Raw genomic sequence first — 22,269 nt, forward strand, 5'->3', positions numbered from 1 at the left:
ACACACACACACACACACACACACACACACACACACACACACACACACACACACACACACACACACACACACACACACACACACACACACACACACACACACACACACTACATGTATTGACCATAACAATGCAAGACTGATTCATTCCTCAATGATAATCACACATTCATTCTCTATGGATATTAGGATTAGAGAGAAAGGGGGAGTGAGGAAAAAGAAAGAGAAGATGAGAAAGGGAGTAACACTGTGCGTACAAAGGGTAAGCTCCATCTGTTTGGAAGTAATTCAAAATGTTACATTAATGTTTGAGTCATTATCCTAATTGTTTGCTCCCTCACATTGCAGAGCTCGCACCTTGTTATCACTGTTGAGTTGCCCTTTAGTAAGGCCCTGTATCCCATATTGCTTCATTGGAGCTGTTCAGTTGCCAACAGATCAGATTGTGGAGGTGCTAGACAACTTCCAAGTGTGATTATATGTAACAGTGTGAGATTGGAGTATGACATTTCAAGCAAAGGAGCATTCAGCACCAGTGAACTAAATATACATAAAGGAGCTAAATGCGAACATGCTGCAGTTTAAAAGGTATAATGTTGACCATTGTCAAGAGCTTGGTTCAGCGTGTTGCTAATCAATGAATGAATGAATGTTCATGTTAACATTAGGTAATTAGCACTAAACACACTGTACAGCTGAGGTTGATGGGAATGTCCATTTTGCAGGTATTTGGTCATAAACTAAAGCATTGGACAATTAAAAAAAAAAAAAAAAAAGACCTGATAATTGCGATAGATAATTTATGGTACCAAAGTTATTAATACAATTCATTCAATGTATCCTGAAAGAGACATGCATGTCTGCACCAGATTTCAGGACAAACCATCCCATGATTGATATACTTTAGTCCAACCAACCAATATGAATGTGTGGTGCTTTAGAGGTTAGGGTTAACTTCTACTTTAATCAGCAGTATAGCAGACGTTTATGTACAACAATGAGCTGATTTAAGTCAATTTCAGTTGTCAGGGCGATAATTGAGTCGAGATTTTGCATTGCAGCCCCAGGGTGACAACTCGTACCCACCCTGTAGTTATAATTGAAGGAAATTATAGTTTTATGGTGTTAATTATATGAATTTAATTCCACTTGTCAGAATTGTGCTCTTTTCAGTTTTGCCATAATTGGACAGGACTTTGTAAAAATCTAACCTGCTTTATTGTTGGCAGTAATCTGCATCTATGTTTAGTGTGTGTGTGTGTGTGTGTGTGTGTGTGTGTGTGTGTGTGTGTGTGTGTGTGTGTGTGTGTGTGTGTGTGTGTGTGTGTGTGTGTGTGTGTGTGTGTGTGTGTGTGTGTCCAAAGTCTGGACAATTGATTTTAGAAGTTAGTCAAAAGAAAAAACAAGATTACGCTCCTGGTGGCCTGTTGCCTTGGTAATGAGGGGAGTCTGGCTCCTGAGATAACCAAACCTGTAGACATAAAATACACAAAAATGGCAACCCAAACACACACACACACACACACACACACACACACACACACACACACACACACACACACACACACACACACACACACACACACACACACACACACAGAGGACTAAAACCTGAAAGAGGAAAAGAAAAGAAAAGTCCTTACATAGCTAATAAGTCAAATCTAATCAGCAACTAATCAGTTCTGACGACCACAGACAGAAAAAGATGGAGACATGCAGATTGAGGGAAAAGGAAAAGACACATGGTTCAGCACCCTCTAAAATATCCATATAGGCCATCCACATCGTCAACATTATCACACACTTGATATAAAACACTTGAGTGCTGCAGTACGGAAACATAATAGGACACTTAACCTTTCAGAAAAGACAGAGTAATAGAAAACGTCCACAGAATATGACTGCAACACTGATGTCTTTCAGCAAACTCATGGCTCTGAACTAAGTGAACTATATGCTTACCATTAATGAAATTGGCTGAAATGTAAGCTCTACAAGAGTGAAACTCCCACCTGAGTATAGTCTTCTTGACAGGTACGTTGGTGGAGGAAACGTACTGAAAAAGGAAAACTCAATAAAGATGTTTAAATAAATACACAGCATTTAAGTCACTGACCTTCTTCAGATATATGCTGACAAATGGAAACAGAGATCTTAAATACAAAAGGAAGGGTTCCCAACAGGGTTATTATAGTTTTTACATTGTCATTAGTTTTTATTTTTATTTAGTTTTTCCAGTTTGTTTTTTATTTCAGTTTAGTTTAAGTTAGTTTAACAAGCGATTAGCGATAGTTTTAGTTTAGTTTTTATTTAGTTTTAGTCTTACTTTAAACTTTTTTTTTTTACTGCCATTTTTATTTTTATTTCAGTTGACTAAATTATTTTTTCACTGCTAGTTTCTAATTTTAGTCTTAGTATTAGTTAACTATAATGACCCTGGTTCCCGAAAATTTCATTAGTGGCAGCCTGCTGCACCTTGTGGCTCAGAGGGAACTCCTCCTCCTCATTTGGACTCAAAGTGCAAACCTGTCTATAAAAATGTAATAAAAATATTAAAATCATATAAATAATCATCTGAGACAGTTAATGATATTATATCCATAAACACTAGAAAACATCAAAATGTAAAAAATAGAAAAAATACATTTATCAGTCACAAAGATCAATTCATCAATGTAAGGTCAGGTGAGAATATAGGAAAAATGCTTGAAAATGGAGTGAACAAAAAAGGGGCTTCATCATATAGCATAACATTTTATACACTCAGAAAAAAAGTTAACTTGTAAAAAAAAAATGTTTTCATTATTATATTCAGCATTCACAATAATCATTATTATTTAGCAAATTACTGGGGAAATAATGCTCATTGTTCTGCCTGTCTTCTAGAAAAGATTATAACAAATGGTAAAGGTCACTTGCTGAGACCCCGAACAGAGCTGAGCGCTTTAGAAAATGGATGGATGCGAAAGGTTACTAAGTGCTGGGGAAATGAGTTTATTAATGTCAATGAGACAGAGAGAGAGGAGGGGGTGGAAGTGATTAAGGAAAGGGAGACTGGCATTTTCAGCTTTGTGCCTTTCTATGCCTTTGTGAGGGTAATATTGACTGACGGCACATCTATTTACATAAGTGCAATACATCATGTGGCTAAAATCAATCATTGACACGATGAGTGATCCCATACACGCCTTATTTAACATTATTCACATGTTGGCTCAGTGTGTGGCGCTGATTTAGACGGGGTCCTGCGGAGTTAAGTGGTTTTGATAAAGTGTTTACTTGTTGCTGCAGTGTGGTGCGTTCAAGTTTTGCGATGATGACATTCACCATAGTTTTGTCGCTAAATGGGGGCTGTTACACAAAGCGGTGAGCTGTAATAGAGACTTCCTGTGGCCTTTTTCTTTCAGACGCACAACACTTAGACATGCAGATGAATACATAACAGTATCTGATGCTTAAAAATGTTTCTCATTGGTGCACGTTTCATATCATACACTGTCGCTTATGCTTCAAGGAGCATAAATGTGAATGATTGGGTATGAGCAGAGGAAATAGACTGGAAGCTAAAAAGAAAAGAAGGAGATTTGTTTGAGTCAGAGTGAGCTAAGAGAGAGAGGGGAAAAAGTCAGTGGAGTGAGGATGAGCTGATGATAGCAGTGATCTTCTCGGGTGAATTACTGGGTGTTTGGACAGACTAACGTGGAATTAGGATCCTTTTTTTTTTTTTAAAGCGCCACTCTTGACTTTTAAGTGGTTGATGGTGTGTATAACCTAGATAGTTTGAAAAGGTGGCTTGTTGCTTGCTGAGCCGTTTACTTAACAATCGGTGTCAAAATAACCTTAAAACTTTTGAGTAAGGAGACTAATACCGCAAAGCTATCTTCTTTATGACTTCTGACCCCCTCTGATGAAACTGACAGCACCCACTTGCTTCTAAGTGGGATTCACTAAACTCTCTTATCAATTATAGCTCATTTCAAACTGAAAAATGCCACTTTTTCACAAATTATCACCCAAGAGAAGGATTTCAACACCACAGAGCTTCAAATCCTCCTGTCGCCGATCAGCAGACAGAAACATAACATATTTAACAGTGTCAGTATTCCGAAATAAATGAATATATAAATATACACACACATACATATACACATACATATATATGAAATCAGCTGCGTCTTTAGAGCAGAGCCGTACTATGACAGAAATACAGACTATCGTTTAACATGAAGTGAAGATGCTTTGAAACGTCTTATTAAAAAGAGGAGCAGTCCGTGACTTAGATGGAAGGCAGTCGAGGGAATGTGACAGTTACGCAGGTACTTACTAAGAAAAAATATTAGCCTATACAGCAGGTGATGTGAGACGGTCCAACAGGGAATATTAAGACCTAGATGCTGTCAAGAGTGAGACATTTTTCCTAACAACTGCTGAACTGTATGAGCTGTAATGACAAAATATACCAATACAATCATTTAAGTAGTTCTTGCATAAGGCCCATAATAATATGTTTAGCTTTGTCCTTAAACCTGCAGCAACTGATTTTTGGCCGCTTGAAGGAAGCTGAAACAAGGTATGAACACAACACTGACATAAATAGAGTGGAGAATGAAAGGAAAAACGGTACAGGTCTGAATGGTTGACCCCTACAGTAAGGGGATCCAGTGACTCTGTTATGCTGTTTGGGGATTTTTCTGGAATGGTTTGGATCCACTTGTCCCCTTAAAGGGAAGGGTCACTGCAAATCAGTACGAAATTACTCTAAGTGGGGCTCTTCCGGGATGACAATGCTCACATCCATAGTAGCATGAGGGGTCACTGAACGGTTTGATGAGTATGAAAATGATGTGAATCATATACTATGGCCTTCACAGTCACCAGATCCCAACCCTAACCCTAACCCTAACCCTAACACCTATGGGAGATTTTGGACTGACGTATGACACAGCGCCACCATCATCATCAAGGCACATTGAAGCTGCTCTGGTGGCACGTGATGGTCCAACACCTTACTAAGACACTTTATGTTGGTTGGCCTTTAATTTGTTACCCATTTGCATCATTAGCTTTAAAGTTAATAGGACAAACTTGTTAACAAACAGGCGCTTATTTAAAAATCCAGCAGCTATGGAACAACCTCAACATCCATATGGATTTGTGTTTCTGTCCAACATTCAGTCTTCTTTCGTTCAGTATCTGACTCTTTAGCTGTGCTTTAGCTATGTTCACCAGCTAATTGCTAACTGTCTGTCTTTTTGTGATGAGCAGGTAGTGCACAAAGGCTTTGTAAAGCTTTTTCTCTGAAAACAGCTGCCTACTGCTGCCAAAAATCACACTATGAGAGTGGTGAGAGTGAACCTGAACAGTAACACAACAACGAGCTGAAACTGGCTAAAAAAAGCTCTGTAAAGCTTAATGGAACTGCAGAGTCGCTAAAACTCTCTGTAGGTTCAACACCACAAGCGACGACTCACGTTACACAGTTATTTGAGACATCCACTTAAAACAATGCAAACAAAACAAACAAACACAAGGAAAATGGGTAAAACTGCTACTTTTAAAACAATAATGTTTAAGCCTAAGGCAAAATATCTCTAAAATAAACATATGGCTCATAATTTACTATTTCTAGCTCTGAGGACAATTACCCATAAACTAAAGGTATTTCACCTTGTAAGTACAACATCAAAAAAAGAAACAGCAAACTATGTATATGTACAAAGGAGTCAGAATAAATATGTTAAGGTTTAACCAGTTTTAAAAGCTGATGCTGTAATCAAGATGTGCAAAAAATAAATCTTATTCAGTCTGCAAATACATACAATGCAGAGTCCAGAGGGGCTTTTTCATGGAGTTATAAAAGTGATTAATTTGACATTTTATATAGATTTCATTATATTTGTGATATTGTGGATCATTATTGCATGCACAGCACTGGTTGTCAAGACACTCAGTCAGTAGTCCAGAGCACCGGCCACCCCAGGGAGATGTCTTCTGAAAGCATGTTAGAACCACAGCGACCAATTTGGTGCAAAGTTTGTACAACTTTTCACTTCATTATGTGACATATAGACACTGAGTCAGCAAAAACAGCAGGGGATGCCAGGGGAGACTTTCATTAGCCCCTGTCACTTTTAAAGTTATGGTTTGTTATGATGTATTTCGAGTGTGTTATGTTGTGATTCGGACTTCCTGTCATTTTGTATCTATTATCTTGTCTGTGGTTATCAGACACTGAGTCAGCTAAAACACTGGCGATGCCGGAGGGGCCTTTTCCGAAAGGTATTTTAAAGGCAGCATGCAATGCAGTTTGCACTACATTGTGTATGTCATTAAAGTTTCTGTTTCAAGTGAGAATGGTTTGTGGGCTCACTGAGTCAGCTAGAGCATCAGTGACACCTGGGGAAATGTTGTAGACAGAGTGGGTTGCTCCAATTATAAAAAAGGAATGAAGCTGGGGCCCATCGCACCAGCTGCCAGCTGGATTTTTTAATGTTGTGTAACCTGAATTGAGTTATATTCATCCTTAGTGAATGAATATTTATCTTTTGAACCCTGCAAAACTGCAACTTGACACAGACAACACAATATGTATCACAGTCATTTATTTAACAATGCATTGTTGAAAAGGGTCAGTCCATTAAGGAGCCTGTTGAAACGGTAGTCCAAGAGATTCAAGACAAGTCACAATACAGTGCTATAGAACTACTATTCTACTATACTAGTCATATAAAATATTCTCATTCACCAAAAAGTAGACAAAACCTGTTTAGTTAAGATAGATTAAATTATTGTATGGGGGAAATAAGATGTCAGAAAATGAAGGTAAACTACATATACAATCTTTCTCCAAGCATCAAGAAGAACTCACCAACAGTTGTGGTGATCACAACAGTTGTGGTGACCTCATTCTGTGTATTCAGACAGAACATTAAGTAAATTTTAGACAAGGAACGATTACATTCAAAGTCAATAGAAAGATGTGATTAGACGCTTTCTGTCTGAACACATCTTTAGATAGCTAAGATGAAAGAGTCAGCTTTTGTAGCTCAACAGTACAGTAACAGAGACTTGAAATTTGTAGAACATCACAATATCTCACTCTTTGTTTGGAGGGAGATAACTTACTGAGTGTAATACCAACAAGCAACACTGTTAAATTACCCAATAAATTCTGCAATTGTTAACTTCAATCGTGTGTTTACTTTGGTGACAATAGCAGAATCATACTGGAGTTGAGAGCTCCAAACACAGCGCTCTGGACCGTGACAATCAGCCAATCAGTGTCTGTTCAAGTGGAAACAAGATGTGAACGTTTCAATGCTACCAATAGAGAAGGCAGAAAGTTACATATCTAAGTGTATAATCAAAGTACATGCATCATTATGTGTTGATATTGTACTTGGTTTCATGATCTGCGGGTACAAACTCACATTGTACAGAGTTCATAAAGTCATCATGTTACGCTCATGTTGATTTAACAAGATTAACATTAAATTCTCATGTAAAAAACAACTTTCATATCATTTATCCTTCAATACATCTAAGTTATCCTTTAATCTGTCAGGCTCCCGGTGCTCAGTTTATGAAGGTATTTATAGATATCGCTGCATAACTTTTTATGTTAATGCTTGCCATAATATCATCTGCAGCTGTTGACATACTTTGAGCTGCTTTACATTTAAGAGTTGCATCGACACACAAGGCCATCCCCGCGGCTTTTATTTTGTTTATCCTATTAGTGAGAAACATTTCAGATCTCTGCGGTAAGCCACAGCATTAAGAAAGAAAATGAAGACGGTGAGAAACACGCCATTCGTCTATTACCGAGTCACCTACAGTTAAATCACTGCGTCTCTATTTCTCTAACAACACTGCTGATTACCTCGCCTCGCTGAGACATTACCCTGCAATCAAAGCGCTCCTACCCTATGATCTCTACAATCACTTTTCATCCATTTCTGAATTATGCAGATTCACTTTCTCATTAAGTAGCCAAAATAAACAAACTATTATATGTTAACTGTTCAGCTGCAGTAGGTGTGAGGATGTTTCTGGGAGCATACTCCATATAAAAATAGTGGAATATCAATCATTCACCGAATACTGGCTTTAAAAAGTTTGTGATTTGCCACTTCATGCATGGATTCATTGCTTTCAAAATAGAGGTGACCCTGCTCCACAGCAATAAAATATCTCACTGCTCACTCGGTTTAAGACACTCTATTTGCCAAAATACAGCTAAGTAGAAGCAATTTATCCCAGCTCGCTCATTAACTTGCATGCCCTGCTTTGTTTATAGGAAATAAAGTGTCAGGCTGACCAATTTCTCTGTCACTTCTTTCTTTATCGTGGGACTAAAGTTGAACGGAGCTGACTGATTAAAGTTGAATGTGGCAGAAATATGTCATGTCGCTGCTATTGTCTTGAGCCCGACACATCCGTCTGACAGTTAAATCTCAGATGTATTTGTCATTCAGCTGTGGGGCTCTCGTGTGGTCTATGTGTTGATGGCTGCATGTGCCAGTGGGTAAGACAGGCTAAACAAAAGGAGGACCCATCGAGGAATCCTTTCAGGTCCGTCACTGCCAGTCTGGAGGAGCCCTGCATGTTGGAGTACTGTTTGTACTCTGTCAGTTTCCAAACTCTTATCCCAGGGGCACTAAAACCTCTCCTTGGCCAGACATGGCGGATCAAATTTTGTGTCACTTCCATTGAGACATGACTGGAATATAGGAGGGCATCAATCTAGAGGGGAGACTTTAAAAATTACTGCAAGCTCCCCACAGTCACAGTGGAGGATCACAAGTTGAGTGAGAAGTCCTGTGAGATCTACAGCTGTGATGGATTTCAGTTCTGCTTTGTTAGGACAGACATCAGTGTGCCCAGGAGACAAAACATTCCTATGACGCAAAGAATGGACAACCCTGGCAATCCATGTGAGCATACATTTAAGGGTCAGTGGCAAATAAGGGTTGACAAGATGAGCAATTCAAAAATATCTTTAAAAATTGTCTTGAAAGCAGCATCAGGTTTGTATTTCTGTTGGTTTTATGTCATGTGAAATGACATTTGCACCATTTTTTACCAAAAGTAAGACTGAATGCTCCTGAAAATGTCAAATGGTGTAACCACAAAAGCATGATACATGTTAAAAAAATTTTTTTTTAAGAAATGGTTCCTGATGTACATGATTCCCCAGATTAAATTGAATATTTAGAATGATTGTATCTCATTACCTTCAATTTTTAAATCTGACTAAACCACATGGACACAAAAAAAACATCATTGACCCATATAGGATTGTAACATGTGTATGTTGGTATAAAGAATGCAACATTAGCATAAGCTGCAGGGGAATCGTCTTCTTCACGCATTAAATAGTCCCAGGTTGAAGTCTGTCATTTTTGATTGGTTGGAAAACTTTAAGAGGGTGGGTCTATCCAATTTGATGCTACAAGATGGCTATGGCAGGTACATTTTTAGCGATATGGGTGCATGAGAATGCTGTGATGCAGATGTAATATAAAGATCAACTTTGTTGGGACTGTGATGGACAGTGACCCTCATCCCTTAAATATTTGATTTTGTTTGTGTCTGCATCTGACTGAATGATATAAAACCAATGCAGAGTTCAGTACATAGTTGGAGACAAGAAGAGGACACAGAGTCTGGCTCCAACTGCCCAGTGAAAAGGTTAAAGTAAGGACTGCATCCTTTTCTTGCTGTTGGTGATTATGGCATTCAGCATATGTGGTTGCCTGTTTGTTTGCTTATTTGTTTATTATTGGGGGACACTACAAATGAATCAACACTGATATTTTTATCTATGGTGACTGGTGCAGCCAAAAGACTTAGTGGTAATTAAATCCCTTAGACCGAACAATGAAACATTTAACCTGTACTATCTGTGGTGTGAGAGCAGGAAAAGCACAGGTGTTGCTAATGACATTAGCAATTCCTCCAGCCTCCCAACAGTTCAGCATATACACAATACAAGGACCCTGAAACTGAAGCAGCTAAATGGAATTTAGCCATCAGTTTTATTTATTTACATCCATGATTTCCCCTACTGTGACATGTCAGAGTGTCTTTCACAGAAAAGGCATATGCGGTCATTAGTTTTAGACATATTCTGTCATGAACCAAAGTTTGGGGCAAGTGGAAGATAAAGATAAAAAGTCAGCGGATCCCCAACATCATTATCATCATTCATCCTCTGTTGATCATGAATATCTAAAGACTGACAGACCATCATTGCCATCCATTGCATCGTGTCCAAAATAATACAATGCCACAACTTCACAGTAGGTTTGGCTTGATCTGAATGAATATAAGCAAAAACGGAACGTATCAGAATTATACATTAGTGTATGAAAAAAAAGCCTAATTTTTAAGAAGGCCTTTATATGTTTGTACTATCTGTAGTCTATTTGTTTTGATAGTAGTGGGGAGGACAGAAGAGACAGAAGGAGGGGAGGGGATGACATTGTTAGTACAGGATTCGCGCCTTTGTCCAGCAGCCAAAACGACACCCTGATTAACAGTTAACCTTTAACACTGAGGCAAAGTCAAACAGCAAAATATCATGTGATTCTGGTAGCCCGGCTTGTTGCCAGACAGCTCCGAAAACACCCAGGCTCCATTTAAACTCCGAGCCAGGTTGCGGCAGAAAGGTCACAGCGCACACATTCACGCCGTGGCCAGGTACGTACACACACACACACACACACACATACATACACAACCCTGCAACTTTGTGAAGAGTGATCGGGAAGTAATTGTGCGACTTTTTAGTAAACTGAGGATTTAAAAAGGTCGTATAGACAAAGTCAAGATTACACAGTATGGTGGGAGTGTGTGTGTGTGTGTCTGTGTGTTTGAGTGCTTCAGTGAGAAAAACAAGTAAGATTACAATATATCTGCTCTATTTATCTTAATGTTGCATCTTGACTCAAATCGATACTGAATTCTATATATATTAACAATGATTTTCTTTCTGTGTAGGTTGATCTGCCAACCAATGTCTCCCTAACTGCACTGGTGAACACATTAGTGATGATGTGATGGTATTATTTTTCATAAACAGATGGAGACACGGCTGGCTTCTGGACACAAAAGCCTTATTAAACACATTTTATTAGTGTTGCTTGGCGAATTATGAATCATCTCATAAGCTCAAATAGCAGCGCTTGGGTCATAACACTGCGCACACATGGAACACATTCTGGTGCTTATTTGTCTGCTGAACGGCAATTTTTTCATGCCACAGCACACTTGGTTGAGACATAATGAGGCTTAGCTAAATGTGGACTGGCCTAAAACAGGGCTATTCAATTATACATTTAATTGGGCCAGATTTTAAGAGCTAGAATGTTGATGGGCAAGATATTTTCAGCAGCTTTTGGTAATGACAAGTGAAAATGAATGTAGTAAAAAAAATAGAAATGTTATTGTTTGAAATTGAAATTAGAAAATGGGTTGCATATCTGAGCCAGGCACATCACAAAGTGCACTAAAAGTACTTGTTTTTGTCAGTGACAGGCTCATGTTATTATTATAAGTGTATTTCAATAACATTATGGAAAGATCATACAGAGATATAAAACTTTTTTTTTCTTTCACTTGATTCAGTCTATGTTGTTATTGTGTTAAACTAAATCAGTGAATCGGCTGAAGGACAAGTCTCACTGTGAAATCTTGTAATAATCAGCTAAATATTCAGCCATGACTCTGAAAATCTTTTAGATAACATGTGAAATGTTTGTATTCATTAAAATAAGTCAGAACCACAGTGGACCTACATAGACTACGATGGCTATTAGACTATTTCTTGCAGATGTTACAGTAACATTTCTAAAGTAATTATGAACTTACTCAGTGAAATAATTAATTTGCACTTTACCTCTGTGTTTGCAGGAATGTTTATAATATATTTTAACAAATTTAATTTATGAAGTATTGCGATATTTACACTCTCAGGAACATGATGTCATGTTCATTCCATGTCCTTTCCTTTCAACATATCACAATTAACCCTTCTATTGTCTTCACCAAATAGCCTGAAAATAACATGGATGGTTCCTTACTAAGGTCTTCACAATTAAAAATTAATTACCACTAATTTTATTGAATAGTGGGTGTTTTATAAAAAAGCAGAGGACAAAAGTTGCATAGTTGAAGGGAAGACAACAAGAGGGTTAATTTGAATTAGACCGCTGCTTTTTCAGGAATATTTAAGTAGATTTTTCAAAAATTAATCAAGTATTGTGATATATTCACTCTCAGGGGCATGATGGCTTGTTCATGCCTTGTCCTTTCCTCATGTGGACACATAGGAGGTGAGATCATGCACAACAAAACTATAGGTTAAATATTAATCCCACACACTCCTTTCAGTACTGTGGATATCGGCAAGACATGTCAGAACACTTAATGTCATCCTTTCAAGTCACTGTTTAATTCAGCTCAATGTGCAGCAAACTTCAGTACCAAATTAAATAAAAATACAATATGCCATTGAACAATGTGCTGTCATGTTGAGAATAAATAAGCCTCAGTATATGCCTACTTGCCAGACTAAGAAAACTGTCTGCTGTGATGAAGATGTCTTCTTTTTCTGCTTTCCCATGGAGGACCCCTCCATGGGAAAGCAGAAAAAGAAGACGGTGTGTCGCCTCTCTTTTACTCACATCTCTGCAAATCTCAGATCAGCCAAGGAGGCAACCCCGGGTCCATTTACTACATCATCAAGTAGCCTAGACACTGTGTCATCTCTATTGTTACTCATTGTCTCCATTGTCACTCATTGTCAAGCCCATTTATGGGAGTAGCAGCATAAATCACTGCAGAGTTATAACAAATAGCTCAGCAGATGCAGGGATATAATGCCACTTTTAAATGTCATAATATATTAGAATATTATCACCTAATGTCAGTTATGTTAAATAAAACCTAGGAGTACCACAACAACCAACCGCTATATTACTTTTATTTCATCCTATTTGTGTAGAAATATGAGATTAACATGGTACAAAATATTTCTTGTTCAATAATAAGCATTTTAATTTATAGAGAAGGGCTGCACTTTAATTCCCAATCACAGTACTAGTTGTACCTCTAAATGTGTAAGGACAAACCTTGTAAACTTGTAAGTGAGGTAACTGTCAGCCAGCAGCTCTTAGGAGGCATCAGTGCTGTCATTGGGTACCTGCCAATTCCCTTAATGGCATCCATGTTTCCTTCACTTGTGGAAAAGAGGGAACACAATATTAGAGAAATGAGACATCCTTTCCTCTGACATGTAATTTGATGGCAGCGCAGATGGATCACAGCTGTCAGTCAGTGTTACCAGCTGTGTAGCGACTTCTGATATAGTTTGTAACTGCAGACATTTGCAGTGTCCAGATAATAACAAAGCCGCAGTTACCTGTTTTCTCTCTGAGTTTACCCTTAAACATCTGTGAATGAATAAAAACCTGCATTCTGTGTTTATACTGTGTAAAATCAGTCAGAACACAGTGTTAGAATAGACTAAACTGCTCAGATGATGAATGCACAGGAGCAACAGGCCAATTATATTTATTTCCATCTTCATATTTTGATATTCTCTGTGTAAATTAATTATTCAATAATCAAGATTATGATCAGAATATCTTACAAAATGTAGAAATTATTCATTAGCCGAAATGTTTGAAGAAAAGTGGAAATTCTGTAAATATATACAACACTGAACAATAATCATTTCTATGCAACACACACAGATTTTCAGGCTCAGATGTGACTGAATGGAAATGAGCAATTAAAAAGTGTTTCTAGCTGAAAGACAACAGACTCTTCTCCTCTTCTCCCTGACTATGTCAAATTAATTGGGGAAATAATAAATGATTTCCATGGAGAAAAAAATCCACTATTTTTAACTAGATGGTGATGTGAAAAACACATCAAATATCAAATATGGGAGTAATACAACCTGTTATTTGTTTATCCACTCCATTATAAAACTGTGGAGATGGCCTACACAGAAAACCCACTTAACTCCTCTGAACACAAATAAGCACATTGGGACAGCCTTCAAAATGGAGAACTGGAATTATTTCCTGGTCAAGTGAGGAGTGACGAACAATCAAACAAGGTAATTGGCATGTGACTTTTAACAACACTGCAGCTGTTCATTGTAATGAATCACGCTCACCTGGCAGGGATCACAGTTGTGTGTCAGCAACTGATTAAATTGCCACATTAAAAACTCCATAGTCCTGAAAAGCACTCACCTAGAGTTTATTAGTCAGTTTGTGCCAATTTGTAAACGTTTGTAACCCCTATTTACTTATTACTAAAAATGAGATGCGATTCATTTACAAAGAGGAACACGTACTTGTGCTTAAATATTCAACAAAGGTAGTTCCACAGTAGTTTTACAGCTGAGGGAAGTTCCAGAGGAATTCAGCGTCACTATAAATCCCATCATCAATGTTACAATAGTCGTATGTATATTAAAAAATCTTAATCAAAAGTTTGATCTTTCATCATTTCACCATTCCTCTCATGCTTCCTTTCCTCTCTTGTCTCTTTCTGATTTTCTTTCTCGTGCTCGCTCTCCTTTTTGTTTGACAAGTCGACGCCGCAAAGTGACACTGAAGTTTCAGTTCAGTGAGATGGGCAGTTTATAATGCTCACACACACATTCAAGTTCTTCTGGTCACTGACCATTTCAGACCAGTGACTAAGCTTTGGTTTGACTGAGAGGTGTGAACGAAGATATCCCAAGTGGGTCCACCAAAAGTGACTGAGGCACAGCGAGAGAGAGATTGGGGATGAAGGGCTCTGAGGGAGGCAGAGGCAAAAAGACAGAAGGATGAAAGAAGGAGAAAAGTAGTCCACACTTTGTGTTGGATTTCAGTCTTAATTTCTTTATCACTTTCTACATTTTCTACACTGGCACCAGGACAATTTAAACTTTGCATTGCATCCATCTTACAATAAACCAGAAAAAAACGTTTCCATTATATATATGTGTACACTTTTTTATTACATTTCAATCACATAGATTTTGAAACATTACACCAGCTAGCTAGAAAACTATGAAAACATGTTCTAGTTATTTGGTCAGTTCTTCCTGTGTGTGTGTGTGTGTGTGTGTGTGTGTGTGTGTGTGTGTGTGTGTGTGTGTGTGTGTGTGTGTGTGTGTGTGTGTGTGTGTGTGTGTGTGTGTGTGTGTGTGTGTGTGTGTGTGTGTTTGTATCATCCCATTTCTTTAAAATCGGTCAGTCTGGGAAAAGGGAACAGATGGTATCTAAACACCTCATAACTGTGTGTGCGTGTGCATGTGTGTGTGCGTGTCGGGGGTTTAGCAATGATCCAGTTGATCAACCATGTTAAATTAGACAGGACATTCACTGAACACACACAATAATTTGGTGTGGAAGGACCAGCTGTTTTCTTTTCACACCGACAGACATGACAGTGTGAGGTGACACACAGGCACACACATATACACACACACACACACACACACACACACACACACACACACACACACACACACACTCACACTATAAAAAACTGGCCTATGACACATTAATGTAGGTCAGTGACTGGCTAACTAACCAGCTGACTCACTGCTGCAACTATGTGTGTGCATGTGTGTGTACCTGTGTGTTACCTCACACAGTGACTGTGTGAGAGAGAGAGTTTAACCTACGTTTAATTCAGCAAGGGTGATAAACTAGATGTACTGTATAACCCTGTCACACTCAAACAAACACACACACACACACACACACACACACACACACACACACACACACACACACACACACACACACACACACACACACAAAGCTAACCAATTAAAAAAATAAGTAGGAAATTATCTAATAAATCTATTCGCTGGCCCGTTTAATGATTCAAAATCCATGTGACTGAATCTATTAAAATGACTGAGCCCATAGTGTCTGGATGTTGAGGACCTCACATTGAGCACACAAATGCATTTCTGCTGCATCCTCACAACAGGAGATAGCTGCAAAAACCCAAACTGTTGATGTCCTGTTTGGTAGCAGAGTTGACCAGGACTGACTTTTTATTTAAATCTAGTTTTAAATACTGACAGAAATGACACAATGAGGAACAGTGAGCTCTTACAGGAAGATATGTAGCTAATTAGCACATCTCCAACACATTATCAAGGTAAACAGCCCATTTTACCTTGCTTGAACACACAGTCTCTCATGACTCAGCACAATGATTAGGGTTAGGGTTGGGGTTAGGGTTATGGTTAGGGTTAAAGATAGACCTCAGAGACTCTCCTCCGAATAATAACAGGAGTATCAGTGGTTTGCATTGGGCAGTTGGCCAGGAACAACATATGTTTGCATTAAAGTGACACATTCCTCTATAACTCATAGCAATAATACCTCTTGTTTGTCAGCAGGAAACTATGAAGACAAATAATGTTTATATGGAACCCTCAAGTCCACAGAGGAGATGGATGGAGGGTTTAATAAAACATCAGACTTTAATATGGGAGACCACTGTTTGTTTCCAATGTCTTACCAACAGTCTATATAAACCGAACCATAATCTTTACCAGGACCAAAATCAGAAGTCACATCAGAAAATGGTTTTATATTTGACAATAGTGGCTACATCAGAAAACGCCTCTTTGTGTGACTCTACAGTCCATGGATTAATAATGCATCTTGTTGTTTATTATGGAGGACTTGCTCAGACCTCAATAATATTCTGTGAGGATTCAAAGTCATTCGAGAGAAGTTTAACACACAAAAACAACTTCATCATTCCAACCCAGTGAATACAAATCAATAAATACATTGTTGGTCCATCCACTCCAGAGTGACACAAAGAAACATTTCTTTTTCTAATCAGCAGGACGACCTCATGTGTCCGTGCCTTCAAAACCTTTAGAAATCCCTGTTGGAAAATCAATATGTTTTATGATGTTTCAAAGGTTTGGTTAAGGTTTAGGAACAAAAACTACTTAGTTGGTTAGTCCAGTCTTTTGTTGGCCCATCTGTCAGACTTGACCTCTACTGTAGTGTGTGCAGACTTTGTGTGGTAGCCCCTGCCATCAGTGAATGAATGTGTGTGAATGGGTGATTGAGACATGTAGTGTTAAGTGCTTTGAGTGGTCAAAAAGACTAGAAAAGCGCTATATAAGTACAGTCCATTTACACTTCCTAAAAATGATTGTCTGCTTTCTATGGAAGGACAGTCTCATACAAATATTACAGCTCAAACCCAACACACAAAAACATCCATATAAAGTCCTCTAGCATTAGAAGTTTCAGAAAGTAGCCCATAAAAAGACTGACCCCTGACTGACCCAACCAGCAGGAGGCCTGCAGAGCATCTATTTGAGACACACTTAATGGAGGAGCAGCGTTTGTATGATTGTCCTGATACTGGAGAATAAAACACCAAGGGGCTAGATAAATTTGTGTATGTGTGTATTTGTGTGTGGGATTGTTGTTGTCCTCATTAAATTGAGCTCCATCAAATGTTTGACTCAGGCGTCATTAAACAGAGTAATTTTCAGCAGGCTGCTGACAAAGGTCACACATTAAAACCAGCATTTCAACTAAATCTGGGAGCGCACTTCATCTCCAAGGCAACCGTCTGAACCAGAACTCTAAAACTGACAGTGGTTGTCCTCACTTTTGAGTGGAAATGTGAGAGAGTGAGGAGGAAAAGAGGGAGCACAGGAGGACTCAAGTGAAGTGAGGGAGAAAGAGGGAACAAAGAAGGAGGAAAAAAGTATGATTTAAACTGAATGAAAATGGCTGACAGAGAGAAACGGCGGTCTTAAAGGATATACAGTAGCTCTTGTCATCACACTTCACAGACTTCGCCTGCTGTAACACTACACTAACTTTATGATACTTTCCATTTTCACACTCAGTCAAACACTTTACACAACCTCTATATTTATAACTGCACTCATGCTCACACTGAAAGGTATATCCAACTATAGACCATTAATCAGGAGCTCAGATGTAAAATCCTATGCGGTTTGAAACAAATGAAACAATGTGCCATTGGGGTGGCATAATCTCATTTATAGCCAGAGCAAATCCATTTGTTTAGAGAGTTTCCTTGAGCTCGCCATCATTTTCTACATAAGAGTACAGCGATCTTCATTTCTTTATGTGTCATTTGCTTGAAAGGTGCCTCTACCTTTTTTACTCCCACTATTTCTTTTGTTTCTTTGCCAGGAAGAGGAGTTATTTTCACACTCCACCTCCACTTCTGTCTTTTCTTTTTTTTTTTTTTCCTTTTCACATCTTTATTCTATGAAGAAAAAAAGAAGTTAATCAGTATGCAAAAGTAGACCTTCCCATCCAAAAAGGGTAAATTGAAATGTCATTCTGTATTCATCAGTACTGAGGGTGTTGACGTCTGCACTTATGAAAGAGTGCTTTAGTGTGTCTATTTATGTTTGTGTGTGTGTGTGTGTGTGTGTGTGTGTGTGTGTGTGTGTGTGTGTGTGTGTGTGTGTGTGTGTGTGTGTGTGTGTGTGTGTGTGTGTGTGTGTGTATGTATGTTATCTGTGCGTGCCGGATGCCTGTATGTGTTACTGTATTTATTATTAAGGACAAATGAGTGTTGACAGTATCAGCTATATGACGTCTTTAGAGGCATTTTCTTATTTGTAGAAAACCTTTCTGGTATTGACAAGGCATAAAAAACAAATGCTCTTCTGTTTCAGTCAAATATAATTACAGAATGTAGGGATAAATATTTTTATATGTTCTTTTCCTGCTTTATCGCTAATTTAACCAACAAATGATTGTCGCATGAACATTAAAATCCCAAACTATTGAGACGGTTTAGTATTTTCCTGACCTTTAAATATGCTTTGCTCGTCTGTGTGGGTGTGCACGGTGCACAGGTGGCAGCAGAGGCACAAACAGGTGGGAGGTTCATTCAAATGCGCACACAAAGCGAGTTGCACTCTGATGTTTTAGAACTGGTTCTTTTGAAGATTTATGATTCAGTCCACAAGAATAAATACTTGAAGAACATGCTTAAAAATAAAGGAATGATGGTTCAACTGTAAATAAACTAACACTCTGCAACCTGCATTTAAATCAGCATCAAAAGATGAATGTAGATACAGCAGGAACATCCATAAAGCACTTAACATTTATCTATAAATGAACACAGGTATCTGTTGTCCACAGATGCTTTCCATGCTGTATAAAAAGCTTCTCCTTCAATACATTAAATCCCTGCAGCTGTCTGAAAGGTGAGTTTAGAGACGCCCACACAGTTCTAACCACTAAAACCTACCACTGTGCACTTTCTGTTGTGCTAGCACGATTGAAAAAGAATCCATTGTGTCTATTGACCAAAGAGTGGCTGGATACAAGCTTATAGAAAATCTGAGCTTTCTCCCAAGAAAGACACACAAAGAAAAAGCCTAATGAGAAGGCTGAATGTCAGAATGTGATAATAGCTATTCACTGTAATGAATAGTTAAAATGTCAAATTTTAAAGGTAATATTTTACATTTAACATGTTGGCACTTGCACTCTGTGAAACTTGTTAATTTGGTGGCAGAGAAAATACAACAAAATAGAAGGTGAAAGTAGAGGAGAGAATGTGAGCTGTCTGTCGGTTTCAGAGGAAACTTTTTGAACAGCAATCAAAACTGACAAGAGTTGAGTTTATAATTGGAATGTATGATTGTGCATTGTTTTGGCCTTGTAACTGTGTTTTCTTGTGGAGTGTGCTCTTTGTTATTGTTAAGAAGTTTACTGCTACTTCCTTGGCTTGGTCCATGTCTGGACAGAAGATAGAGGTTCTGAATTTTGGGATATATAAACATTGTTTAGACCATATAGGTCTGTGTGTCCTGAGGAATGTTCATGTTAACTACAGTAAGGGGTCTGATGGTTACCAGGTTTCTGACCAGTGCCCACATTTGGGGTCTTGGAAAGGGCAAGATGTGGTTAAGTGTCAGTATATCATTCATGGTGTAGACCCCACTTCCTTGTGATGTGTGACCCTTGTGTGACATGACTTTTGGGTAATAAATATGCATATATGCAAATGTATTTCTTTGTGGCTATTTGCCATTGGCTGTAGTCATATAGGTTGAAATGTTTGACCAATCACATATATTTTCTTTGTTCCTTCAGAAACTATAATAGGTTTGGTTTATTCTTTGCTTGTTGAGATGAGCTGATGCCACTCTTGTGTGTATGCTGTCTCCTTATTGTACAATAATATTTGTTTAATCTTCATCCAGCATTGTTTTGTTTCATCTGTGTGTTTAGTGTTTTCAGACAATTTCCACTACACAATAAGTAGGGATCATATATTAATTGAAAACTAGTTTGTTAATTTATATTTTATCTCCAAAGTAAAGCAATTTGGATTGCAATTTCAAAAGTTTAGAGGTCAAACAGATGGATTGCAAACAAAAACATTAATGCAACCCTTCCCTTTTTGTTTGCTTTGCATTTAGTAACTTTGAAAGGCCAAGATTCATATAACACCTACACTAATACCAGCGATGTGGCTTTAATCACATGATTACACCTCTCTCTCCCATGCACATCAACACAGACAAATCCACAGGCACTGATACACAGATTTACACACACACACACACACACACACGCACACACGCACGCACGCACACACGCACGAATGAAGAAGATGAGTCTCAGCAGAGGCTGTGTGTTGCCTCGGGGAGGTTTGCCAGCCGCTTTTCCTGGCTGCTAAGGCTTTAAATCTCAGCTGAGACGGAGGAAATGAGTCGAGTTAAGACAAGGTTACGGGGTCAGAGTGGGAAATCACAGAGTGAAGAGCTATTGAACAAAAAGTACAAAGGAAAGGAGAAAAAGGGAGGATGAAGGAAAAAGAGAAAAAGCCTTTATGCATCATGGAAAATCTACATGTGAGACTCAATCCCTGTCTTAGCTCAACTTCATAAGCCATATCATTTTTTAAATGTTTCTGATATCTTAATCACTGTGGCCGTTTCCTGTGCTACTTTTTCTACAGTACCTGTATGTGAATAGAGGTTAAGGTACAGTTTGTATGAGCTAAGCAGCTCTGTGTATTTTGAAAGTAAAGTTAAGAAAAGTTGCATTAATCTAATCTAAAAAATGTGAGAAAGCGATGTCAGAACAAAATTGACTTTTTTATCAGTTTTCAGGTGAACTGATAAAAACAAATTTTCACCTTCCCTGATGCTTAAAATCATTGCTGTTGCTGTACTAGATGTGTTAAATATGCAAATAATATCATGAATATAATACTATAAAGATACTGCAGATACTTGATTAGTCTCTCATTAAAGGAAACTTTGCTGGGTGCAACCTCTCACACTTTGAACACCCCAATTTGCTGTATATATGTTACACATACACACTCTATAAAACCACTAACTGTCTCTTTCACAGCCATTTAAAAGTGGAATATTATCTAGTCAAATATATCGTGTACACACACAAACGAACACACACACACACACACTCACTGACACACTGTCTCTCCGACTCAACTCCTTGAAGGTCAGCAGGTCAGTTTAACCACTGAGAGGATAATGAGAAATCAACACTGAAACAAATCAGCGCAGCTCTCACCCTGCCAGCCTCATTATGAATGTGCATGACTGAATATGAAAGTGTGTGAGAGGCACAGTAATGATATGGTGACCTTGAGTTGTTCAGAAAGATCTCACACAGGATAAGGAAGTCCCACTGCTGCTGGATGTTCTCCGCCTGTAGGAGGCTCACTAATCGCAGGTAAACCATACAACTCATTAATAAAATATTGAATTAGATTAATCAAAACTGCAAATATTTGACTAAAGAAAGATCTTCAGCTTTCCAAATCCACATTTATTAAACATTAACCCCCCCTTTGAAAGAGAACACATCCTCCCAGCATATTAAGGATGAAGAGTTGTAGGAATTGAGAGAACCTTTAAATGGGGGATTATCTGAATGCAAAACCATTAAAAATGAAATAACATTGATTAACACACACTTACACACATTCCTTACATATCATATTAACTTACAAATGATATAAATATACAGTGCCAGTGTCGAAACTATTGACTGGTACTGTCAATACTGTCAACAGCAGGATTGACACAATTACTTTGACTAGCAGATTGCAGTACCCCTCTTGACCACACACACTGGCTGACATTTAACAGCCATTATAACCCAGAGATGCGCTGTTCCACTCATTTGAGAAAACTTCATGAAAACAGGGTAAAAGATATTTGTG

Source organism: Scomber scombrus, chromosome 19 (genome assembly GCF_963691925.1).
Source record: "Scomber scombrus chromosome 19, fScoSco1.1, whole genome shotgun sequence".
NCBI lineage: Eukaryota > Metazoa > Chordata > Actinopteri > Scombriformes > Scombridae > Scomber > Scomber scombrus.